This window comes from Bos indicus, chromosome 12, assembly GCF_029378745.1.
Source record: "Bos indicus isolate NIAB-ARS_2022 breed Sahiwal x Tharparkar chromosome 12, NIAB-ARS_B.indTharparkar_mat_pri_1.0, whole genome shotgun sequence".
Lineage (NCBI taxonomy): Eukaryota > Metazoa > Chordata > Mammalia > Artiodactyla > Bovidae > Bos > Bos indicus.
Window position 1 is genome coordinate 31,702,413 of NC_091771.1, and position 27,950 is coordinate 31,730,362.

A 27,950-nucleotide genomic window follows, 5' to 3' on the forward strand; every position below is an offset into this window, starting at 1 on the left:
ATCCTCTATCAGGAATTTACAGTGAAGAAAGGGGAAGGACAACTGTCTTCACCCTTGAGGAAACTCCAGGCTAGCTGAGGAAGCAAGACCAGGTCACATGAGGAAGACACAAAATGACTCACAGAAACACTCAAAATATAAACCAATATACCGCAAACTACATGCATAAATGCAGACAGAATGCAAATTAAGTAAAACCAGGTAGAGTTCATCAAAGGCTTAATGGAGGTGATCAGTTCTGAGCAGACTGAAAATAGTTTCTAGAGCTACAGTTACACTTTCTGGTGGAAAAAAAAAGTTTATCCAGAAATGATTTTCTGGCTATTTGGGGAATGACTGAAAACCTTCTTCACCTTTGGGATAATAGGCCATCTCATAATTCAAGAAAAAAGTTACCAAAATGCCTCTGGTCACAAAAATATGACTCATTAAGCAGGAGTATGAATTTAAAATACCAAGAATTCATAAAACATCAACACTGTTCTTTGAAAAGATGTAGGTAAACAAAAATAAAGTGAAAACTGAGATAATATTTATCTTTATTCTAGATAGCCCTCTGTACTTCCTATACAGTCCTGACATAATTATGTCACCTGCTTTTCTGAGCAACTAAGTGAGGTACGTCAGGTCACAAGCACCACAGTAGAGATTAGAATTTAGACATAGGGGGCTTTTTACCTGACCAAGGACAAATGTACGTAGCCAATAGCGAAGCCAGGCCTCAAACCCAAGTCTCCACACTTTCAACTTAACTCTTTCTGCTGTTAACACAATGTCTACTGTACTGACATTATAACTGGTCAAGAATTTGCAAATATGTCTTAACGTCTAAAACCCTTAAAAACGTATTTATAAGGAAACCAAGCTATTAAGATACAGGCTTAATTTAGGAGGGAAAAAAAAAAACTGTTCCAGAGTTTTGCGTTTTCTTCTAACTCTGTATATTATACATTTAACTGTAGGTTAATCCATACTGTAAAAATTGGGAGGATTATTTTCAAAAGATAACTACTCCCCAATTATCGAGTATGAAACACATCTAGATAGGTTTCCTAAAGCTAATCTCTAAGCCTTTCCTAGATAATAAAGCTGGCCAAGTCACCAAAGAGTAAATTTGTTTACTACCTTTGAATTAAATAAACAGCAACAAATACAGCTACCAATTCTTAAGCACTTTTCTTGTGTCAGGCACTAAACAAAGTGCTTCACAAATACCAGCCTATTTAATCCTCACAAAGGTCCTGTGAGGTAGGTATATCATAGTCACCTCGCAGAGGAAGAAAATAACTTTTAAAAATTTATTGTAAAGGCAAATATAGATTATTAAACAAAAGAATTAAGATTCAACCTCAGGTCGATCTGATTCCAAAGCTGAACTCTTAGCCAATATCCAATACAGGTGCCCAACACCTAAGTCTTATATAGGGGTACAAGTGAAACAAAAGGTAGACTCTCTCTTTAAGGCTAAATACGTGGAAAAAGATTTCCAAAAACAAACTAGTAGAATTTACCAGTTGTAAGCAACAAGCTTTCTCTTAATCTTGTGGCTTTCTACTACAAAGTTTCAGCTCTGAAATTTGAGTTCATGTATCTGACCAGAAGCTGACTGGAATTATTTAAACACACACAAAACACAACATGCACAAATAGTAACAAGTATCACAGCCCATAAGCAGAACAAGATAACTAAATTGTATGGGAAGCGAGAAATGAAATTTAACTTCTAAACTATAGAAACATCAAATCTAGTCGCAAAGGGCAAAGCTTTGTGGCACCAAAGTGTTTTACCAACATGTTACAGAACTGAGTAAAATATGCATATTATCTGCTTGATGAGAGTTTTTCTGTCTGGTATTGTGAAGACAATAACCACAACACAATATTAACTACCCACATACAGGACTATGAAAGAAAGTGAAGTCGCTCAGTTGTGTCTGACTCTGAGACCCCCATGGACTGCAGCCTGCAAGGCTCCTCCATCTATGGGATTTTCCAGGCAAGAATACTGGAGTGGGTTGCATTTCGTTCTCCAATACAACACTATAGATGGCACAATGCAACAGAACATTACTACAGAAATGAGCAGTTAAAAATAGAGGTGAAACGAACAGATTTCATCTCTCACATGTAAATGTTCCTTTGTAAGTTCCATCTATCCTTATACGGCGGGGTAGAGGCAGGGTGCTACTTGTGGCTATTACAAGTCTGCTAATAATTAGTACTCAGTCACTGGAACACTTAGGCAAATACAGCAAAAGAGTGAGGATACCATGAGAGACAATCCGGAAGAATGAAAATCTTGATTTAAAACAATAAGCTAATTAAAAAATATTTCATTTGTGTATTTATTTTTTGCATTACTTTTGTAATTCACTCCTAAAATGATATTTTGGTGACATTATATATAATAATTACACTATAATTTCTTATTAAGTGAATATACAAACTTAGATATTTAAGTTATGCTATGATAAGCTAACTGCTTTAGAACATTTGAAAAAAATCCTTCTTAAAAGTACCGAATTCAAATAAAAGAAAGAAACAAAACAGAAATGCTCACTGGATGGATTAACTAGAGCAATTAACAAAACAAAGGGAGATATAAAAAGTTCAAGCATAACTTATGAAGGTAAAAGTATCAGTGTTTCTGGAGGACATTATTCTATACCTGAAAATTCAAAAAAAAACAAAAAGACTTTTGTAAACAATGACAGAATGCATTAAGTAAATGGCTCCAATATTAATATATACCAAACGAATATTTGGTCTTAAATACATCCATTTAAGATAATGCTAAAATAAGCATTATCTTTCCTCAACCCCAACCAAAATTATGAACACACAATATTGTGAGATAAAATATAATATCCACATTTTAAAACACAGCTGAAATAAAAAGAATAAAAACAGTAACTCCAAGAGCAAAAAATTAAGGCAAAATTATGAACTACAGGTTGTATCGTGGGAACTCTGGAAAATCACATCCTAGGCCAGATCCAGACTCTACAAGTTGAGGCTTTAATGTTCACAATGGCATATGAAACATGGCCTTCAGCACATAAAACGTGGAGAACGAAATTCAAATTCCAGTGTAAAGCTAGGAGTCTGGAAAAGCTGTACCATCAGTCCTGCTGGAGGAGAAAACGTCTACCCACCTGCCCACAGAGGCAAAAGGTAGTCTTGTCTGAGGAGAAGGCTGGGGTGGTGTCAAGAGAAATGAAAACCCAATCCCTGTACCCTGCACTGGGGCAGGAGAGAAAATTCCCAGGAGATTCCATGTTGGGGATCCTGGTGAGGGATGAGTATAAAATTTAAATTGCACTGGCAATGGACACCTGGATAAAGCACACACCAACTATTTCAAAAAACACATCTACAGTGCGTAACACACAGAGATCGATCGATCTCTGGAAAATAACTCCACGTGAAGGAACTCCAAGAATCACGTGTGTACAATACTTGATCAACGCACTGAGAATCAGAACACACAGAACAATGAATCCCAGATAACAGAAACCTATAAAGGAGATTTTTTAAAATCTACAGCTAAAATGACTAAGGTCATGAAAAAAGTGACAAACATCTCACTCACAGACACATACACACACACACACACATCCTTGTTATTTGTTCTTCTTAAACAGAACTAGACTCGATAAGAGCAAAAAACATAACTATTAAAGGGAGAAAAAAAATTTAAGATGAGTTAAATAGAAAAGTAGACATAATCAAAGACAAGAAAAGTAAACCAGACAAGAATCTAGAAATAAAGGTTAGAAAATATAGAAGACTGGTTAAGATACACAAAAGGTAGAATGAGTTGGTGAGTTTCCAGGACAAAAAAGACCAAGAATACTGAAGAAGCAACATTCAAAGAAAAGCTTTGGGATTTTCAAGAACTAAGAAATCCTCACTCAAGAAGTACTCAACAAGAGTTCTGAACAGAATAAGTAAAGACAAACCTACTGCAACCAATCAGGTGGAACTGTTGCATGCAAAAGACAGAGAAAAAACCCTAAAAATTATAAAACTTTGTGGAAAAAAGTGAAAGTCCCTCAGTGGTGCCCAACTCTTTGCAACCCCAAGGACTATACAGTCCATGGAATTCTCTAGGCCAGAATACTGGAGTGGGTAGCCGTTCCCTTCTCCAGGGATCTTCCCAACCCAGGGACTGAACCTAGGTGTCTTGCACTGCAGGTGGATTATTTACCAGCTGAGGGTATTTTAAAAGGCCTGCAAAAAAGAACTGGAGAGAGAGCCCATGGTCATGGATAGAAAGACTATACTGAAATCTTAACGACCCTCTTCGATTCACCTAAAGATTCAATACAACTTCCCTGAAGGTGCTTCACGGATCCACAGTCTTCAAGGCTTTCCCCTCCTCTGGTACCCTCATCAACATCACTCCTTGTCATCGATGAGTTCTCTAGACCCCATCCTCACAGCAAGTTCTAGGTCAACTTTCTGAAAAATTTTCTTACTCTATAAAAATTCTCTGGATGCTCGTATTTAAAAATTATTCCCAGCATTTTGTACTTTATCTTTCGCTGCCAGGAGCACACAATTCAAACTGTCTCTGTGTAAGGAAGAACTGTGCCTCAATCCTCTCTGCATTCCCAACTACACCCTCAATGGCACGGTGTTGGCACATAATACATTTGTCAAAAAGAAAGAAAGAGGTGAAAGTTTCATCTTCTTGGTACAGTGATAGCTATGACCAGGAAATGAAGAGTGCCACCACCAGAATTATCCGAGCGTAACAAGAAGTCGGGAGGAGAAAGCAAGAGTTCATGCTGTCAAGTGGCATAGATGCCAGTCGTCCCTATTTAAAAGTAAACATCAAAAACGCAAATGCAAAAGAGAAAGAAGAATTTGAAAGAATTTGAGATGAAGGGCATTCTTCTGACGCAGCTGTCTGAGTATCTTCACACTACTCTTTGCAGATCTATGCAGCCTGGGTAAATCCAGATTACACTAGCATTTTAACTAAAATTGTAGATGCCGTTGTAACTCAAGTTGTTAACTTTATCAAAGTTCCAATAACCAAACTAAATCCTCAGCAATAAATTGTCATGTGTGGCTACACAAAGGAGAATGGTTTAGATTAGAAATCACCAAACTATATCTCCTATTGAACAGATGAATGAATTAAAGACAGAGGAAGCATCATCTTCTTAACAAGAGGGCCAACTCTAACCCCAAACAGGGCCTCATTTAAGAGAAAATCAGAATAAGGAATTTACAAGATCATAACCAGGAATATAAAAACCAAAGCAACTACTAAAGATACAATTCTTACTTAATGGATTTTTTTAAACCTAAGTCCCCAATCACACCCCCTCCCAAATAAGACAATGCACAGTGACAGCTCAAATAACCGACATTAAGTTTATATTCTAACAGGACCTTAAACATGCAACAAGTTAATAAATCCTTTTCCTTGATATTGCTTATGATGACTTAAAAGATGGGTATAAAAGGTCAACTCCAAAATTGAGCTCAGGGCGCTTTTTGCCCCTCCTGCCCCGACTTGCTCTTCAGTGATTTAGAAACAAGCTTTACTTCTTAGTCCATTTCTATCACTAGCTGCTCTTAGTAGAAGGAGAAAGTGAGTTTAAAATAAGTGTTTAATTGTAATTATTGACAGTAAAAAGTCTGGAGTTATCTGCAATTCATACACCCTGTCAAACCTCCAGGATACTCTAGGTAGCTATACTATATGCGGGACAGATTTCTACTGAATATTTCAGTAGGATATTTCTATTCTACTGAATAGAACTTCTAAAATAAAATGTTAAAAAGCTACAGAATAATGTCAGAAATGCGCTAAATTCTCCACGTGATGTCAACGACGATTGCATAAATAAACTGGTCTAAAATGTAATCCCTACAGTTTCTAAGTAAATTCAGAACAAAGTTTCTTGACTGGGGATCAGTAAGACCACGCCCATGTTCAGAAACAGATTGAAACTGGAAAGACTTGTCTCAGAGTTGCGCTCATGACCATGACTGACCACAGCAGCATGTGCATGTCCAGATCACAAGAGAACAGGGTCTAGGGGGGTTACCAGGGGCTTCCTTACACGTTCTTCTTCATGAGGCGTCACTCTTCCTCCAGGAACACACATGCAATGATCTACTCAGGGAGGGCCACCAGAGACTCCAAGGTCCACCAGGCAACCAATGTCCTCGTAGGTGACTGGTCACCCAAACACCCTCTGCCTAGCACCCACCAGAATCCCACATGCCCGGAAGGAAAGCGCATGTGTAGCACAAACCACAGTGTTTGCACAAAGGATCTAGGCACAGGAAACCACCCTAATCAGTTAGGGAACAGCAGGAACACGCCAACTCCAAGGTCCCAGACGTCAGCCTAGGGCCAACCTTGCAGGCAGGCTGTGTTAAGGACAGCAGTCTTCAGCCTGCTATGTTACCTCACTTCTGCACAGATACCCTGAGTTGTCTACCACAGTACAGTCACCACTTTTCTGTGGTAAACACTGTTATAGAGAAATATCAGGGAAAATGTGTTTCTCACATCTGAACATATGCCTCAAGGAAAAACAAGTAAGCTTTAAGTTAGGGCAATGGACTTATATTGATTCCACTATGTATGGCTCATACATACTGAGAGAAATTATATAACTAGCGATGTACACTCATGGCTAGGAAATACAGCAAAGAAAAATTAAATTTAGCTCATATAAAAAGGAGCTGAACCTATGTGTTTTATCAGCTCTTTTCTTCAGTACCTGAACTATCTAAACATACACAGTAAAAGAAAACATGTATGTTGTGGCTTATAATGAGACTTCAGCTACTAATAAATAGAAAAGGTTGCATGATATCATTAGTTGGCACATTTGTCTAGTACACTAAAACTATAGAAGCGATTCAAAAGTTTACTTATTTAAAAATTAGAGGTATATGAAACAAAACTTTATTCTCAGTAAATAACTGCTAGACTTCTAGAGTAACCCTGGGTACCACCCAGACCATGGTTTGGTGCACACATTAAAAAAACAGCTGCTTTCAACAAAAACTACACACAGCTTTTGCCCCAAAAATTCTAGTTCTGGAAAGCAGCCTAAAGAAATAGTCTTAAATCCTGAAAGATATTTATAGCTACAATAAATGTATATATACACAGAGCACATACATATATAATGACCATTAAATGGTAACACTGTAATTCAACATCTTAATAGATAAGTTTCTAAAAATTGAATGGCAATTTGAAGGTCAGAGAAAACACTATCAATCAATTGAAGTTTATTAAGGTGATAAGAGTGATTTTAGGGGAAAACAGCTCTTTAAAAGTGAAGTTCTCTGATATACACTAAATTTTCCCCATGACACAGTATTTAATTAAGAAACAAAGAAAAGCTGTTTGAGTACTTAATAACTTTACCTTAAAAAGCTTCTTTTAACTTTATGTTTTGAATAACCTTGAGCATGTTTATTTACATCAATATTAAAGTTATTGTTTTCATTGCCTTATAAATAAAAAATACATCATTAAAAATCCTAAACTCAAAAATCCTTAGTATTTTTGCTTAATGATAATCACTCCATTAAGTCACACTTAAACAACTATTTAAATTAAAGATAAAAAGGAATCTACTTCATAAACTGCCAGTGGTTTGAGGAGAATGTTTTACAATTTCCAATTTTTAAGCCAGAAGTAGACCAAGCTTTTCCCTTCTTTCTACAAACTAAATAACTGGTGCCTGACAGAGCTTGGGCACATAAACTCAGAGAAGGTAGAAATGAAGCTAGACTCTAGGTCCCTTGAACACTATTACAACCCACTGTAGCACTCCACACTGTTGAGTTTAACCCAAATTTAAATCCCTAAAAGTCATAAAAAAATAATACACCTAGAAGAAAAAGTTATGAGGAGGAAATGTGATTCAAGGCAGAAGAACTGCCAAATATCAGAACACATAAAATATTAAAGAAGAGGAGGATGGTACACCAGGTTTAAAGCATTCATCTGTGCAAAGCTTCTGGATTCCTAGGGTAAGCCTCTAAATTCTACCATCAATCCTAAAGAGTTAGGTACTGTAAGAAGAAACAAGTCATACGAAGCTGTGCAGAACTGCTGAGGACAAGGGTGACTCAGAAAACCTCTGAGTTTAAAGACAATTAGAATTAAAGACCTGATTAGTGTTTTGGAAGAATCCTAGCAATACAGAAGTTTAAATTTTTTTTCTTTATTAAAGTTTTTTAAAATTTCTAATGATACAAATTTCTCTTCCCTTCCTTCAAAAGGCTATTATTACACTGACAGGGTGCATTTTATGAGACATGGCATCTAAGAATCCAGAGACTACCTGGCAATAAATAATCCTTCAAGATGTTGCCAGTAAGTTCTTAAAAAGTAAATATTGCTAAATTCTGTTTTGGGAACATTTTACCATCAATTTTAAGTTATAAACTCAGGTAAGAAAACTTTAAAAGTGGACCTAAGTAAATATTTAACCGAGACAACCATCACCTAGGCATGTCTGTATGTTAAATATGGATCTAATCCTCCAACAGACTGTACAAAATACAACAAACCCCACTATCCAAAAAGCAACAGGATTAGGACATGAAAGCCAAGATAATAATAGTCTGTACAGTCTTTACTTCTTTCCCCATAAAAACTCCATCATTCAGTCAAATTCAGCTTTGCAGATAATTATCAAAACTGATTAAAAATTTTATTAATCCAAAGTACCAGACTTAAGGTAGTAATACTCATGCAACTAATGAACCTAAAGCTAAAATGTGTGAAAGCTCACTTAGCTAAAGCCCAATTTTTCACTCAGACATGATCAATGATCACTTGCATTTCTACCCTAAACAATGAAAGATATTTTACAATCAATTTAAATACTAAGTAATATGCCTCTTATTTCAAATCAAACTATCAAATGATTAAAATAAAATTAACATTTATAATCCTTTAACTCTCAAACCACAGAAGTTATTTGTTACCACATGGATCATACACCTCTGGTTGAAGTATTTCCTTTATCACGCCACACCCTGTTTTTAAAAGCCTCCCAAAAGACAATTCGCAGTATTCCTGTGTAATTCATAAGGGCCCAGAATATTAGGATATGAGAAATTTCTTCTCTGTAATGTTTCATTAAAACATTAAAACTTTCATGTTTCATTAAAAAAAAAAAAAAACCATTTAATTCAACATTATAATTATTCTCATTTCCTTGAAGATTGAGACTAAAAAATAACAATAACCTTTTAAGGTTAAACATTGCTAATTATCAAGATCACATTACAATATTAGCCATGAGCCACAATAAAAATTATTAACTAATCTAATAAAACAGATGCTAATCAAATTAAGTTCAATTTAATCCTCAGAGTTTCAAGCCACAAATGCAAACTACCTTTGCAAAGATGAAACAACCCAAATACCAAAAGGTTTAAAGGCAAGAAATGTGTATGAACCCCACAATAAGGATAACTTGAATTCATAAACAGATTGCAAAGGCCCTCTGTGGACCACTCAGGGGCATACTAATTCTTGATGGCAACAAATAGCAGTAAAATTTCTACACTTTTAAAGAATTGTTTCATTAAGTGTGGTGATAAAACGAAAACAAAGTCAAAAAGAATACTGACGTTAACTGCCAGAACTGATTCCTTCAGAAACCCTGTTTTCACAACAGCAACCCCTCATGATTAGGGGAATTAAAAGTTGCTGAACTCAACAATCCCTTCAGTTAAACAAACAGACCCCTCAGAGCTGTCCAACGCTGCCCAAACTATCCATCCTTTAGTCGAATCAGTCAGTTTCATGAATTGTAGGATTTATCTTCAAGTCCAGTGCTGACTCAGAGGGTAGCTTGTTCCCTAGAGAAAACAACCAACAACAATCAGAACAGCTACTGCTCATAAGCTCTTTCAACAACCAAGTGGAAAGGACAACTTAATGGGTCCAAAAAAACAGTTCAACTTCCTTTCAGCTACAAGAGTAGCTGATAAACTGAAGGCATCTATATGCCATAGGCAGTTCTTGGTTAAAGCATTAACTTGGTTACAATAAGAAACGTTAAAACTAGAAAGCTTACCAGAAGAGCTACCACTCATATCAGAGGATTTCTCACCCAACAAGAAATTTGCAGGGACTGTAGGTGGAAAGTATTTCAAGAGCCAAACCTATTACTGTGTTTTATTTAAACTTTGAAAAGCTGCCTTCCGTATGCATGTGTGCACGTGTGTGTTTGTGTGCATGTGTGTATGTGAGTGGGGGGATTAAATACATCCACCCAGAAGTCGTCTATATGTCTAGGGCAGCTTTGCTTACAGCCATACATAAAAAGCTAGTGAAATGTTACTTAATTCCCTAACACAAGGTCCTCATATTCACAGGTCAGAGAAAATATTCTGAATTAAAAGAAAAAGAGTAACATGTTCTGTCAAGACCTGCAAAGGTGAACTGCCTTCCCTATTATTTCTAAAATCAAAACTCAATATGTACAACCTGTGAACCTCAAAATATACCACAACAAAGCTAGGGGGCTTTTCCACTTCATGAGTTAGGGGGTTCTGTTTACAATAATTATGTTGTAACGCAGAAGAGAGGGGAAAACCCTCTGTAAGGCTGTAAGAAAGACAACCAAAGAACTCAAGCTACCTTCAGAAACATCATTTGTCCTTTCACATGAATTAGGTTAAAAGCTTTTCATAAAACAAACACATAACTCAAGACTGACTCCAGAGGAGGCATGAAGATGGCCACTGCACACTGTCTTGAAAACTGTATTCCTTCCTGAATACATGCATTTGACAGGTGGTGGTGGGGGGTTTTTGGTTTGGTCTTAAACCTTCCTCATTCCTCAATTCCCCAGCCTTTCTCAGAGAAAGCAGAGCTAAGTCCTAAGACACCCACTGTATGTAATGCTACTTGTCACATAGTATCCTTGGGAGAATTCACCAGATAGCAACTCAAATCATTCCTCTGTTCTGTGGTTCAGGTGAGAAGGGCAACCCTTCCAGCTTTCCTATCTTGAGTACCAGCAGACTGCTTCCCGTCAAGAAGCAGACCTTTGTGCCAGTGGTTTTCAAACTGCATTAAGCAGAACCCTAAGCTTCCAAAATTGCTCAGGGCTCTGTGAATTCTTGATTTGAATTTCATCTATTTTTTTTTTTTTTTTACTTTTAGTAAATCAACAATAAAATCACAAAAGCAGGTCCAAACTAGCATACATTCATTTTTCAAAACACTAGAGATCATCACTGACATACTTGTGCTGCGTTAAAGTATTTTCATGGAGACTACAAAATAGAGACCCTCTCTCCTGTCACTCCTGTGTATATACATGGATCTTTGATTAAGAAGGTAGTAATTGCAATAAACTTTATTTGAATGCACATGCACTCAGAAAAAGATTGAAAAAATGGGTGCACAACTTATTCATGCAAGTCATGATTTTTTTTTGTTACTGTATGATAGAAAACACACAAAAGGAGACTGAGAAATGTTTAAGACTAATTACTGTCCTTTCCCCACCAGTTTCAACTTACTATGTTCACCAAAATACCAGACTTTCTCTTCTCACTGAGTAAGTTCACGAGTAAGTTTAATAAACCTGATCTCTTTTTTTTTTTTATTTAACTTTTTTTTGGGGGGACCACATGGCAAGAGGGATCTTAGTTCCTTGACCAGGGATCAAACCTGTGTCCCCTGCACTGAAAGTGCAGTCCCAGCCACTGAACCACCAGAGAAGTCTGATCTTGTAAATGCCAGTTTTATCTGCTTTACATAATTTTAGGTTTGGGGACTATATACAGACTTCACGAGTTCTGCTGCTTTAAAACAAAAAAAGTTTGAAAGCCACTGTTCTAAGCTCTAATTAAGTTCTGGTATTCTTGGCTCATGGGTCCTCTAGGGGCAGAAATGGTAATTAAGTCTTAGGTTTCTGACGCCTGCTAAGCTCCAGGTGCCTGCTATCGGACGTGCTCCGAACCACCTGTCCAGTCCTGTCTCCTCTCCCCACATCCTGACAGCCCTCAAGAAACAATGTGCCAACCTTGGGGGTGCTAATGGAAAATAAAATTGGTAACGATTTTAAGAGAGAAGTACCAGGTACTTCAAAGACATGACGTGTTATCTCAGTGCCATTTTTCATTCATTTTCCCAAGTTCCTGCCCAATCTAACCTTTTTCGAACCTTGCCCAGTAATTTTAACTTTAAAACAAAATTCCATTCCTCTGATATTTTAGAGATAGCTGGCTCTCCACATCACACAAATGGCAAACTTCAAAAATACTTGGAAAAGATAAATGAAAAAGAAACTCCCCATAACAAAAGCAGTGACTGAGAGCCAAAGGTACAGAAATGTAACTATCCATGTGAGCTAATTAATGACAGTAGTTTCAACTCTCACGAGCAATCACTGCACATGAACACCAAGAGTTTGTTTAAAAAAAAAAAAATGCCAGGCTGCAAAAGATCTACCCCATCCTAGTCCCTCCAAGAGGTCTTGGAGTGCTCCCCCACAGTCAGCACTGGAGGGTGACACCTCTTCCAGCAGGAGCCTGCTCCAAGCCTACAGCTCAGCACCACACCTGAGGTTTTTTTACATTTTTTTTTACATTTTACACTTTTTTACATTTGTTCAGTTTTTACCTAACTCAGGTGGAATTACTTTTTGAAAGTTCATTGAGTGAAAAAATTCTCTATTATGGTAATAAACTGGTTAAAACAAATAGGAAACAAAAAATAAACTTCACAGGTTCTCAACTGCCTGTGTTACAAATGTTTAAAGAAATCCTATCTATCCTTTAAAACCCACCTTTTGGGTGTTTCATGAACCTTCATTCTGGATACCCTCATTCAAATCAGATAAAATCTCACCTTCCTTCAAATTTTCTGGAATTTTGAACTTTTATTTTCCTCTCAAAGTAAAGGGTAGATGTCAGAATCTCCTGTGAAATTTGTAAACATGCAGGCAATGGCAGTGCTCCAAAAATGGAGTTTCTGACCCTGCAGGTCTTCAATGGGGACACAGGAAGCTATACATTTAAAGCTCCACGGGCTAATCTGTAACTACTGATACATACGAAAGCTTACTGGAACCACTGCATGAGGTCAGGCACTGAGCAAGGTTCCAGGAATTCAGGAAATAAGATTCAGTTCTGATCGAGTGAAGTTCGTACTATACACGTAAAGCCACTACAGTGCCGAAAACTCTTCAGTTTCAGTGTTTACTCTAGCTCTCCATGTGCAATCACAATAGTGAATAAAGTGATAGAAATGCCTCCAGAAGCATTTAACTTTGGTGAAGGAAATAAATACGTATAAAACATACAGACAGAAATTTAAAAACATTAAGAGATACTGAAAACATAGAAGCACAGAGATAGAAGACAGTAATGACGACTAGCAAAACAGAAATGGCTTTGATGGGGGCAGGGGAAAAAGAAAAAAAAAAAAGAGGCATTTGATCTAATCAATGAAAACTAGGAAAAATCTCAAGAAACGGAAGGGCCATCTAAGTAGAAGAAAGCTTAGAGATGGGGGGAAAGCTGGCCATTTTCAAATACATAATCTCAACAGGATACATATTTCATATCAGAGGAGGTCCTCCACTTAGAAAAGAAAGCTGGTGGCCATTTAATAGTCATTTTCAATTTTTTCCATTCTAAAAATATTTAATAAGCTTTTAGACACAGTTCCTTCCACAAGGCAGCTTATATCCCAGTGGGCATGAAGAAGATTGTTCATTCTAATATAAAGAAGAACACAAGTTCAAACTGTGCTAAATTCTAAAAAGGAAACAAACAGGAGAACACAATGAAAGATAACGATGGGAAATTTTCCTTCTCATTAGTCAAAGGTCTTTTTCTCTGTGACACTTTAAGTCATTCTGTAAGTGACGCCTAAGAGAAGGCAAGGAACCATCCATGCAAAGAACAAAGTGAAACAATGTACACAAAGAACATGAGCCAAAAAGAAGCTGGACATATGTGAGGAAGACCAGTATGGCTGGACCTGAGCACACAATGGAAAGAGAGAAAAGATGAGATAGAAGACACAAATTATACACCACAGGAAGGCGGATTTTATTCCAATGACAATTAGTAAGCCATAAACCGATGACTTCTGCTTTTAACATGGAAAAAGAAACGCAGGGTAGGATCAATCAGACAAAACAAGTATATAAAAGAAGCAAAGATGGGTTGGTCTAAGATGGAGGCAATATATATTTGAAATATATAAATAATATGAAAGTTGAATTGACAGGATTACTAACAGACTAGCTGTAAAGATGAAGGAAAATGAGCAAAGATGAGTCTTAAATTTCTTGCTCAAGCATCTTTCTAAGCATTACAGGAGGTTTACTCAACTTCGTAAAAGCTCAGACAAGGAAAAAACCTTAACCCAGCATGTGAAATGCAGAAGAATAATTAACAAATTCTGAAATGAACTGACATACCAACTGAAGTTAGGACATATTCTTCTAAAGTAATTAGGAAATTTTCATATGGCTTAACCAGCTTAGAGGGAACTGAAGCTGGGAAAATGAATTACATAGTTTAGGATCCTGGAGAAGGCAATGGCACCCCACTCCAGTACTCTTGCCTGGAAAATCCCATGGATGGAGGAGCCTGGTAGGCTGCAGTCCATGGGGTCAAGAAGAGTCGGACACAACTGAGCAACTTGACTCTCGCTTTTCACTTTCATGCATTGGAGAAGGCAATGGCAACCCGCTCCAGTGTTCTTGCCTGGAGAATCCCGGGTACGGGGGAGCCTGGTGGGCTGCCGTCTATGGGGTGGCACAGAGTCGGACACGACTGAAGCAACTTAGCAGCAGCAGCAGCAGTTTAGGATCCTTGATATCTATAATTTTTTTTACTAATGTAGAAACTATACATTCTTGTGCACACAGACAATAGCTCCGTAATAATCATACCAAAACTCAAAAAAAAATGAAACCTTTTAAGACAACATATGAACATTTTCTTTTAATTATAAACATTTGGAATGGAAAGTTACTGGAGGAGGGGAGGGGACTCCTCTTTCACTTCACTGTAACAAGACCAGTGCTTCTCCACTGCCCCAAACATTCTAAAACACTGGTTCTTAACCAGAAATGGACATCAGAATTACCAGAAAGGCTTTCTAAAACAGCTCTCTGCAGAACTCTTCCCTTTTGAGGGAAAAGGAAAAAAGGATCTGAGTGAGAAATTGGAATGGCAGGTTTAGGATGGGCCCTGGTGAGAAAGACATACATTTTAAGAGCACCCTGAGAAATGCTGGTACATATCTTTCGTTCATCTTTAAAAGGTTAACACCGAACCAAGATAATTTGCAAATAATTTTAATTAGTAGTTTTTTTTAAGCACTAATATTTCAAGCCATGAGATAAATCTGTTATGGTTAGAAACATTTCATGAATGTAAGCAATAGTACATTATCTTATTATACATTAGTGTTTAAAGTCAAAATTATGAAAGCAAAAAAAAAAAGATTACACAATTATGTTTCTTACAACATTTCTTTTTTTAGGGGGTGGGTCATGTTCTCCACTGATTTTCATTTAAATACAGTATTACTTAAATGATTTAAAAGCTTCTCTGAACATTTCCCACATGAGGCACTAATGTTATTGCCCGCAAATATTAAGTGTACACAAAATTATTTCCAGGAGTTAAGTACCAGAAACAAAACCCCTCAATAAAACAGATATGTGCAGAACTGGAGGGAAAAGGAAGGATCTGAGTGAGAAATTGGAATGGCAGGCTTAGGATAGGTCCTGGTCAGAAACACATATATTTTAAAAGTATTCAGGGAAATGTTGGTACAGACCCTTTGCCATCCTTCAATGTGTACCTTAAACCCTGTTAGTATATTAGCGAGTAGAAGAAACTTGATTCTTGTTTTTAAAGCCCCTATCAAAAGAAAAAATTGAACTAAAAATTACTTGAATAGGACCATGAAGATATCACAAATATTCTTTCTCATTCTTCTAAGAAGCATAAAGAATCAGCATATTTTTAATTTTAGGAAAATATAAAGTAAAAAATGTTCACTGATTTACAGTAACATTTCAATTATTAAAAACTGTATTTGATTAGAGTACAAATATTCTCTATTACATAACAAAAACGGCAAGTTTCAATATACTCCAAAATATTTTTTTAAAAACATACTCTTTTTTAAAAAAAGCTATGTGGACCTAACCTATATAAATGCAACTCAGTTTCCATCTCTGATTTCCCGTCAATATCTAAAGAATTTCAGCAACTGACAATGTAATCATACTTCATTTTAGTTGAATACCTATCTGTGATAAAAGGGTATTTAGACTACCTGGATATTAGAAACACTGTAGGCATTAATAAAACTATCAAGTGCCCTAAAGCTTCCTCACAAAGTTTATTTAATCTCGTTGACCAAATTTAAGCAAATATTCTGAGTTCATGAATTTAACCTGAGTTTTATCAATCACATGCTGCTGCTGCTGCTGCTGCTAAGTCGCTTCAGTCATGTCCCACTCTGTGCGACCCCATAGAACCCATAGACGGCAGCCCACCAGGCTCCCCCGTCCCTGGGATTCTCCAGGCAAGAACACTGGAGCGGGTTGCCATTGCCTTCTCCAATGCATGAAAGTGAAAAGTGAAAGTGCAGTCCCTCAGTCGTGTCCGACTCTTCATGATCCCACGGACTGCAGCCTACCAGGCTCCTCCATCCATGGGATTTTCCAGGCAAGAGTACTGGAGTGGGTTGCCATTGCCTTGTCCGATCAATCACATACTCTTACATAATATCTGATAGAGACTACAGCCTGCACAACTATTTGGCTTTCCATGTCTACACACAGTAATCTTTCATTTGGCCAACTTCAACCTTACCTTCAAGAGCCTCATTTGCATATGAGTTTTCAACAAGTAATTCAATAAATATTAGATGTGTAAACTACAGTGCCTAAATTCTAAAAATGTGAATAACTTATCCAGATTTCTGCCTTGAAAACAACTGAATTACAATTTTCAGAATTATACCCTCTGGCCTGCACACTGGGTAATTTACCGGGATCACTGAAATATTTGAAAACACAGAAAAGTGACTTGCTTGCTCCCAAACTTGATAAAATTACCTGATAAAATTAACAGATAATTTAATTCAGATAAATTAGCCTCTGCAATGGTGGCGAGCTTTTAAATCCAAATACTTATATTATTTAAACAGAGTAGAAGAAAATGGGAGGTTAGTGACGAAGTTAGCAACTAAACATAACTCATCTGGATCAAGAGAACCGTTTTTCCTTTTCAAGTGACCGTGACTGTTTATGACTAAATGGCATGCTTCATTCATAATGATAAATTATCTTGTACTGTTTATGAACAATAAACTTACTCCAAGATGACCATGTCTGATTATAAAAAATTATATTCACAAAAAATAAGATTAATATTAGTTAACAATGTAATTTTAACTTTAAATTTCTTTCCAATGAATAAAAACCAGTACCAGATTAAAAAGAAAAATTAAAGTCTGACTTCAAGACTGCTGCTATTGAATCAATAAACACTTATTTCTTTAACATTAATAATTTAGTTGATCTTTACATATTAAAATATAACATGCAAATAGAAGATATTTGACTACTAGTTCTAGATCCAAAGGGTTTAAAATTTTAAACAGCCACAGTACTTGTGCTATTCATTTTTCAGGTATTCTGAATAATTAATTTGCATTAGTTGTGCCCATTAGCATTACTAAGGTAGAAGAACTCCCTGTTGCCTGCTTTTACTTAGATGGTATTTGTGATCTTGGCTGAGCTTTAGGAACCCCTGTAACAATTAATTCAGCAGTTACTTATCTGATAACTTCAGTTACTCACAACACAAGACTTGATCCAGAAAAGTAAAGTTAACCTCAGCTAAAGAATAACTTAGAGCCCCATGTACCTTATTCACAGGCAACAATTCAAGTCCTGGACTCAAAGTCTTTTTCTTATTTAAAGAAAGCAGAAGGTCAGGAGAAGAAAAGGGTTGTAAGAAGAAAGCGGATGGAAAGTAGCTCAGAGCGTAAAGTAGAGCTGCTAACTTGCTTCAGTCGTGTCCAACTCTGTGCGACCCCATAGATGGCAGCCCACCAGGCTCCCCCATCCCTGGGATTCTCCAGGCAAGAATACTGGAGTGGGTTGCCATTTCCTTCTCCAATGCATGAAAGTGAAATGTGAAAGTGAAGTTGCTCAATCGTGTCCGACTCCTAGAGACCCCATGGACTGCAGCCTACCAGGCTCCTCTGTCCATGGGATTTTCCAGGCAAGAGTACTGGAGTGGGTTGCCATTGCCCTCTCCGTAAAGTGGAGCAGTGGTTCTCCAAGTGGAGTTCCCGGAAAAGTAATCAGCATCACCTGCAAACAACTCCCTGGCTCACTGAGACCAACCGATGGACTCAGCAGCTCTGGGGGCCGGACCCAGGGAGCACTGGGTTTTAACGGGTACTCCAGGTGATTCTGATGTGACTTCCTGGTGGCTCAGACAGTAAAGCGTCTGTCTACAATGTGGGAGACCTGGGTTCGATCCCTGGGTCGGGAAGTTCCCTGGAGAAGGAAATGGCAACCCACTCCAGTACTCTTGCCTGGAAAATCCCATGGACAGAGGAGCCTTGTGTCCATGGGGTCGCAAAGAGTCGGACACGACTGAGTGGCTTCACTTTCACTTTCTTTTCTTTCCTAGATGATTCTGGTGTGACTCAAGGACCACTGTCCTAGAGAGAAGAATACTAACAGCACAGCAGAGGCTTCAGTAAAAAGCCAGTAAGACCGTACTAAAATGGCTCAAATAAACTTGTGTCTGAGTCTTTCCAGGCACTCTAAAAGATTTGGAGAGCAGGAGAAATTACCTCCAAGGAGTCAGAGGCTAACTAGGCAGGAGGACAATGGAATGGGTGAAAAACCCAAGTACTATGTACCACTGCAACAAACTGCTCTTCACACTCTAATACACCTAAAGGGTAGCAAATGTATTCAGGTTCAGTACAACCAGTTGAGGCCCATCAAGTTGAGTATCAGTCACAACAGAAAAGGTAGCTGCGTTTGAAGAAACAGAAACTACAAGTTTTGGAAATCTTTCTTTGAAAAATTCCTGAGAATATAGTGTTTTGACAGCAAGAGCCATAAAGCTTCTTATATTCAAAAATCCAAGTATGATGGAAAGCTTTATTTCCCATGATGCAAGATAAGCCAGTTACTGCAGCTGTTTTGGTGATTTCTCTAAAGTAGATACAAATGATGCAAATAAGATAATCCCCCAAAATGTGTTTATATGAGATAACCAGAATCAACTTAAAATTCTGCATCCAAATTAGACTGGTGAATGAGTCTTCTCCAGAGAAGAAGGAAGGCCAGCTACTTTAAAAAAAAAAAAGAAAAGTCTGGATTTTGGTGGACAGTCACAGTGGAGATAGTTTTTGGATAATTTCCAGGTTTGTCTGTAACAACTTCCCACTCAGGCTTCTCCATGCTTTCCCACTTTCAGCTGACTGAAGACCAGATGCCTAAAAGCCACTTGACCTGGGTCCTTATCTACATGGAGGAGGGCACCCCACAAAACCTGAACCATCTGTCCCAGACTGTTATAAAATCAAGAAATAAATTTTTGTCATGTGAAGTCATCACATTTTGGATCACCATGTTTCAGCAGTTTACCTACCACATCACAACAGTAGGCAATAAGATTATGGCCCAGAGTAACTATGGCTGAGGGAGCATTCTGGTGACATTTTTATTAATATCCTACTCATCTGTGCTGTGCTTAGTCATTGAATTGTGTCCAACCCTTTGGACTACAGCCCGCCAAATTCCTCTGTCCATGGGATTTTTCAGGCAAGAATACTTGGAGTGGGTTGCTATTTCCTTCTCTAGGGGATCTTCCTGATCCACGGATTGAACCCGTTTCCTGTGTCTTCTGTATTGCAGGCAGATTCTTTACCCACTGAGCCATCGGGAACTGTTTTCTAAAAGGTACACCCTGCCAAGGGACTGTTAGTTACTAGTTATCATTTATAGAATTATCAGTCTAAAATCTGGACAATTACATCTCAAATATGGGAAGATGTTTATGAAATCATAAGAGAACGCCTCATTTTAGACATATCCAAGTGTACAAGATTCATGGCTGAAAAATCCAGGAGTAAACATGACCACCATCAACACATACTCCATACTTGAGTTTCTGCTAGTACTCACAGCTAGATTTTACACGCCTGTGTGCACGGGGGTTTAAAGGGATACACCACTGATTCCTCTCCTTTTACTTAGACCTTGCCCACGTGCCCTACTCTAGGGTAACTGCACATCCAAAAGGCAAAAAGAGTTCAGAAAAAAGATGACTTTACTCGTGAATATGATCAGTCAGGCTGAGAAGAATCGGGGAAAATTCAATCAAAGTGGCTGCCACCATTCCACTCCTTCCTAAAGAACGGAGGACTGCTCTTATCTGTACACGTTACACACAGCACAGTACTTCTGTCCACACTCCCACTCTCTCTTCACTGAGTGTCTATAGTGCACCATTAAGCCAAACGGTTAGACTTCCACAAGACCAGGGAAATAGAAAAAATGATCCCTGAAGCTCCCAACCTATTTGACTCAAAGGAAATCAAAAGACTGGCTTCCAACTCCCCACCTCCAGCTGAGAACCAGCAATGTTTCTGGGCAGCTAGTGACACACCCTCTCTTCCCACCTCTCAGTTCATTTCAAACCTCTACAACACTTGATTCACCCCAGACCCTAAACTTTCACTGCTGAAACAAACCCTTCCCTCCACCTTGCTCCATTTGTGAGACACAGGATTTTCTATTTACACCTACTACATCAAGGAAATCCACATGCCTCTAAGAGTCCTTTGAAGTCTAGCACAAAAATCAAACGCTTCTCTCCCTTTTGCTACCTCTCATCACTGTCTTCATTTCTGTCTCTCTTTTAGTGTACCTGTCTATCTCCCAGTGATCAACATGTCACAAAACAATAACAGAATTTTAGATTAGAAAGACTTTTTAAATTATATAATATTATCTTCTTATAGAAAGGAAGATGCTAAGGGTCAAACAATATGCTGAAAGCTACACAGCTACTTTGGTAGAAGATTTGGTACCATGTTCCAAAGACAATCGAGTCCCAGTCCAACGAAAACACCCTCCCCACCACTCCCCCCAAAATAAAAAAACAGCAGGAGACGCTGCTGCAGTTGTAGATCACTGAGCCTACAGCTGACGGGAAGCCCTACCCACTCCCATTCCAGCCTTACCTCTCAGAGTTAAGGAACACATTAGTCAATACATAAGATGAAAATAGGAGGTCCACAATAAGAAACTCTCAAAGCTAACGGGGCACATGAACCAGGGATTCTCCAAGCAGTAGAGCAGTATCTACTGGCAGCTATTTTCAGCCTTACCTGACAGGTCTCCAAGCCAGCTGCAGCAGCCACATCCCCCTCTGCGCCATTAACGTCTTGCCTCAGTTTCCTGAAATTCCCAACTGGGAAGGAAATAGAGCCAGCAGGCACTCCCCACCCAGTTACGGTTCTACAGTTCTACTGTTAGTCATCGTCCCTGGGACATCACCATCTGTACCCACACACATGCACACGCAGGGCAGCCCCCACTCAGGAAGGGCTCAACAGTACAGGGCAATGGACAGGCCTTTCCCAAAAAAACCTTAGGGACCCCTGACTTTTAATGGTAAACTTTTATTTTTTTAATGTAGAACACAATCCCCATTAGAAAACATGGACAGGTTTGAGTGATTCTGCTGAATAGACCTGAAAAACAAAGTAGTTACAAAAAAATGGAAACATGCAATTTAAAAATAATACAAATACTTTAACTGGTTTTTAAAATGTTTTAGCACCTCAAAACACACGGAGACTCTAGCTCTAATCAAGTTAAACGTTCAACAAACATACTCTGTTGTTCATGAGACTGTTCACCTACACTATCATGAACATACGCAGGATTTAGGAGTTCTTCAAAGACATTTACGGAATCATTAAAATTCACTGTCATTAAGAGATACCCACTAATTAAAAAATTTTTTTCTGAGATAAAAATGAAGCTTAGTTAAATAAGCATTTATTAGGCACCATCTTTAGGCTGAAATTTGTGCCAGATAAGAAATGGCAGAGTCTTCTTAAGGAATATTGTAATATGCTTAGAAAATCAAGATTGATATTTAAAACTGGTTAGAAGAATATTTTAATGGTAAACTACCTCTAATGCTATTAAGTATAAAAATAATTTTAAAAAAATCAATTCAGATGGATATATCAAAACAAACTCATGGTAGGATTATTTGACTGTCCCACAAAAATTCATTAATGAAAAATAATTACAAGGAAAATCTGTTTAGTTACATCATACAAAATATGGCAATGTTTTAGAATTACTTAAGTATTTTGTACAATTTGTATTGTCAAGTTATACTACTTAGTAAAACATAGATTTTATGCATTATGTGATTTTAATGTAGAGCTTAAAATCCACAGTGAAATTTGAAATAATGAACTTAAGATATTTACCATCTGCAAAACCATAGCTTCAATCTATTAGCAACCTATTTTCCCAATGGTACATATCCTCCCCCTAGGTGAATATCAGACAGTACAACAGGTAGGTAGACAGATCTACAGATTTAATTTACTCACACTACGTTACAGCATTATGACTTATAAGAAGTTCATGACTTTTGACCTAGACAATTTATTAATTTTAACAGGGTTTCCCCAGTTTCTCTCTTGTTGAGTCACATGAACAGATCAGTGTATGGATACACACATACAACTAGTCTAAAAAAATAACAGAAAGGGCTATAATGGAGGAAAGATTTTAAGTTATTCCATTCAACAAAAGTGAAAGACCTAGGACTAGCGGATAAAATAAGACAGAGTTTAGCTCAGCAAAAGATCTAATTGTCTTTGTTAATCAAATTATTAAAATATATACTGGGCTGCCTTGGTTAGCTAATTAATTCCTTATTATTCTAAGCGAAAAAGCAGAAGCTAGATGATAATCTCTCATGAATGCCACCTCTCAACTGGCACAAGGCTGAAACATGTAAACCCCAGAAGTTCCACCTAAACCAATGATCAAAGTCATATTATGGCATAAGTCAACTATTAATACTATGTAACTGAAATGAATTAAGACTCCATCTATTATGATATAAAACATTATAAAGTTAATGAATCACAGAACTTTATTGTAGCATAGAACTTTAAAACTAAAAAACAGAAAAAAAGATCACCTTTTGACATTATAATTATACATTATATATATTAAAAATTTAATATTTTTGAACAAGAATGATGGATATTTATTTCCCCTTGTCTTTTCCATTCCTCTTTTCCCGATACCTTGCCCAAACCAAGTAATAAGGAATATTAGCCAATTTTATCTATCAATTTGGCGCTCTTAGGAATATATAAGACACAATTAAGTATTTCAAAACACTGGATCTAAAAATATACTTTAAAATTTTTCTAAAATAATACAACTGAATTTTAATAAAGGAATAAAATTATTTAATAATGATAGCTCTAGTATAATAATTAAATGCTTCTCCTAAAGTCAATCACCCACGATTCATCATAATTTACAATAAAATACATTCACAGTCCAAAAACCTGTACCATTCTCATCTTGAAGGGATGAATATTTTAAAACGCTACAAAGTCACTTATATCTCTCTTTCTCATTTCTAAATCAATAATGGCATTTTCAAATTCAAGAATTTCCTCTACCTCTCCCAAGTGTCCACACACAATTAAGCAGAACAAGAGATGCTCAATTGTGCATTAAACCACCCCATGATATATTACAGAACACTACCCAGAAATATATATACATTCCTGTCAATACCTCTATTAAAATCACCTTCAAACAAACTGTGACCAAGACTGAGGTAACTAAGTTTAAAGTCTACTATCAACTTGAAATACTCAAAGGAAAAAATCTGACAGAAATCATTCAGCAATTAGTTCACATAATAAAAATTCTTTTTCATGGCACAAAAAATTAAAGTATAAACTGTCTTCAGTATAGTCATATTTTCATTTCTAAAGGCTATTCTAAAAATGGATTGCCTAAAGCTAGTGCTCAGTGGCTCAGACCTGCCCGACTCTTTGTGACCCTATGGACCACAGCCTGTCAGGTTCTTCCGTCTATGGGATTTTCCAGGCAAGAATACTGGAGTGGGTTGCCATTTCCTCCTCCAGGGGATCTTCCCGACCCAGGGATGGAACCGGTGTCTCCTGCATCTCCTGCACTGCAGGCAGATTCTTTACCACTGAGCCATTGGGGAAGCCTCAAGCTAAACCTATTAGAAAAATTTATCTTTAAACATTACTTTAGAAGTATTCTTACTGTATCGTACTTGAGAAATAAAATTTTGCCAAGGGTGTGTTAAACCAGTGATTCTTAACTTTAGAAGGCTGTGAACCTCCAGGAGGACAATAAAAGCTGTGAACAGAGAAAATCACATATTTACAAATAAAAAATATGTATTTAATTGTTGTTCAGTCACTAAGTTGTGTCCGACTCTTTGCAGCATACCAAGCTTTCTTGTCCTTCACTATCTCCTGGAGTTTGCTCAAACTCATGTCCATTGTGTCACTGATGCCATCCAACTATCTCATCCCCTGTCAACCCCTTCTCCTCTTGCCCTCAATCTTTCCCAGCATCAGGCTTTTCCAATGAGTTGGCTTTTCCCATCAGGTGGCCAAAGTATTGGAGCTTCAGTGCCAATATAACTTGAAGAAGTTCTCGAAGACAATAAGTCAAGTGCCATATCCCAAATATTCTTATGATTACCTTTGTAGAAGATACTTAGAAATGTATCGACTGTTCTCAGGTTATATGTGCAGAAAACAACTAAACCTATAGCTCCTTCATTTCTTAAAATAAAATGTATATACAAGTCAATGGAAACTTAACATGTGCTGCATATTTTGAACACTTTTAAATACATTTAAATTTAATTCAATTTTAATTTAAACCTATTTTAAATTTTAAATTAAAATTAATTTATTGTAAATAACAAATCTATTTTAATTCAAATAACTTTTGTATAAAGTTTTACTTCTTGCATTAAAACTTTTTAAAAATACAAATTATGTTTTTAAAGTGATCAAAACAAGCTTTAAAAGAACTCAATTCACTCAGGATCTTTTACTTTGTTCCAGGCATTATGTTTTTTGTTCCTTACAATATGAGGAAATACAAAATCTTAACATCTACTCAACTTTGCTCAAATATTTTTACATTTTTTGGTCAAAAAATGTATTTAAATATGTATTTTTTCATACAATAAAAATGATATTGCTCTAGCTTATGTCTGAGTGCCAAAATATTTAAGGTTTCATATTTTTTAGTAAAACAGTAATTTGACATATTTTCAAGGATAATTTCTGGAATAGAAATTGAAGAAAAGAGAAAATTAAACTTTATAACTGAAAATTATCACTAAGACGAGGAGGATTAAAGATCAATTAAATCACCACTAACACAGGTAAATGAATTCCTACGACCTTTCTTACTGTACAACCTAAAAGTGAAAATTCCAAGAACCTTTCTTAGACCTTGAAAAAAAATAGTATTTATGAGTAAGAAGTAACAGAAAACACTGAAGGGATAAAATGTTTTGCAGAAAGTACACATTTTTTTTCCTTTGTTCATCTTCACAGTGTTACGCCATTAACTAAAAAGAGAAAATATGAAGAAATAGTAAATGTAAAACCATCATCACTCCAGTATTTCGGGGAAATATTTTAGTCTAGTTGAATGTCATCTGAATAAAGGACAATTTTTATATAGTCAGTATAAAGAATTCAGGAATACCTTTAATAAAACATACTGACCTATTCCCAGTGGTTTCGGACAGTAATTATCAATCCTTTCTTAAAAGAAGCAGAATGACTATTTTAATGTTAGAGCTATGCAGAAGAGTTTTAAATTCATTTCATCCTAAACTGTGAAACCCAACTGGGACCAATGAAACACCTACGTACACACAAATTAATACCAACTGGAAAGCTTAAACAAGTATCACAGCACTGTAATTAAATGTTTTCAATATCTAAAATTCCCTTTGACATTTTACATTCATCCAATATTTTAAAAACGTAACTTTTAGCTTAAATTAGCCTGATCAAAGATGTGAACAAAATGTTTACTTATTAAACAAGGGAAGAGGTGCTGTTAGGTCAAAATAAATTGGAACTTAATTAAGAAAGCCAAAGTTTTCTGAGTGGCATATGGATTCCATTACCGTGGGTGTTTTATAAACACTGCTCAGATGTCTGGAGAATCTCTAAGAAATTTTAGCTGACATGCAGCCTATGCTCATGTAAACAATGCAAACACATCTCAATGGGAGACAAATCACAGTAGCATATTACTTACAAGTAAAACTTTAAGGCTACCAGGGATATTCAATTCTGACACTGCTCTCTAAGGAAAAAGGGAAAAGGTTTACAATTTTACCTGAATCTGAAAAGAGCCAAAGTAGAAGAAAAGGGTAAAAAGGCATAAGCAAGGAGGAAGGAGTTGCAAGGTGTATCTCAAAGACCTGCACACAAAACTACCTTCAAAGTCTCACCAGAGAGGGATACAATTCTTAGCTTACATTTAGTTAATAAAATGATCAAATGCTCATTGGGGGAAAAAAAGATGAGTAGGAAATGCGTGGGAAGGGAGGGAGGGAGAAAGAGGGAAAGAGGGGAAGGTGAGGGGAAGGAGGTATTGACAAAATCCTTGGCAACACAAGGTTACTAAGCCTCTGAATACACTTGATGTGTAACACACTAAACCTGTTCCATAAAGTTATCGTTATTTTCTTTCATTCTTATTCCAAAAACAGTCCTTGATTTCAGTATCAGTATCAAAGCCAATCATTTAGCACCACTACTGATTAGATTAAGACCTGGAGACAGGACTAGTTCCAAGCTAATCCAGATGGATCTTTTGGCTTCATTTAGCGTGTAGTATTTCACTTTGTTTCTGGTTTTGCTTTTTAACATTCAAGAATCAACAGATGATTATCCGTTAAAGGTTCTAGAAACATCATCTGGGTGGGCAGCTCAACCATTGAACAGACTTAAGATAACCCACTCAGCACTTACTATGAATTCAATATAATTCTCATACCTTACTTTTCTAATTAAGGTTCACAGCAATAGGAATGGGTAACGCTAATTATCTAAGAAAATTTCCATATTTTTATAGGACTGTTTATGCTAGGAAGCAGAATGCAAAATGTGCATGAATTTTTAGATAAAAGAGAGGACCTTCTAAGAAAATAGGGCTACTCTGAACTATGCCTCAGGACCCCTGATGTACAAGTGCACTTCTTCAAATTCCTCCGCTGCCATTTGGGGTAAACTTGGAAGAAAGTGTTGAGATGACCCCTAACCCTTCACACTGCTTTCCTGCCACTGTTTATAACACTTTACTACTACTACAGATTTATAATCAAACACCCAAAAGGCAATACATCTAAACTTTAATTTAGAATGATACAAATTATTCTTCTAGAAATTTATTTCAAAAGCAGGACCTTGTAGCACATCAATATTCAAGTTTTGATGCTCTTATTCAAGTTTCTGAGTGAAACAGCATTAGCATGCTAATAAAAAACAAGGAAATATTATGATCTGGATATTTTTTCCTCAGTAACCATTTTCTCCTTTAAATTTTGTCCTTTTAAACACAAAGTTATATTTCACTTTTATTCATTAAATTTAAATTCTGCTTTAAAATTTTTAACTACACACTTGGTCTATGGTACCAAAACCTAGAACATAAAACTCATAATGTGCTCAGATATGAACCGCTGAAGAATACAATTTCAGGTCTGGTAAACTAACAGCAAATGGTGCTTAGAGATTTGCTACCTGGGACTCACTGGAAACAGGTATTCAA

At 36.8% G+C, this 27,950-nt stretch overlaps 1 protein-coding gene and 1 long non-coding RNA gene across 13 annotated transcripts in view; both read right to left on the minus strand.

The window, feature by feature from the left end:
* PAN3 (poly(A) specific ribonuclease subunit PAN3) overlaps window positions 1-27,950 on the minus strand; it is a 123,202-nt gene that overhangs the window by 32,677 nt on the left and 62,575 nt on the right. The gene's annotated exons all lie outside the window — the stretch shown is intronic.
* Window positions 11,152-27,949, minus strand: LOC139186206 (uncharacterized). The gene is made up of 2 exons (XR_011569753.1): window positions 16,785-27,949; window positions 11,152-14,602 (listed from the first exon to the last, which is right to left on the minus strand). It is a non-coding gene; the product is annotated as an uncharacterized lncRNA (long non-coding RNA).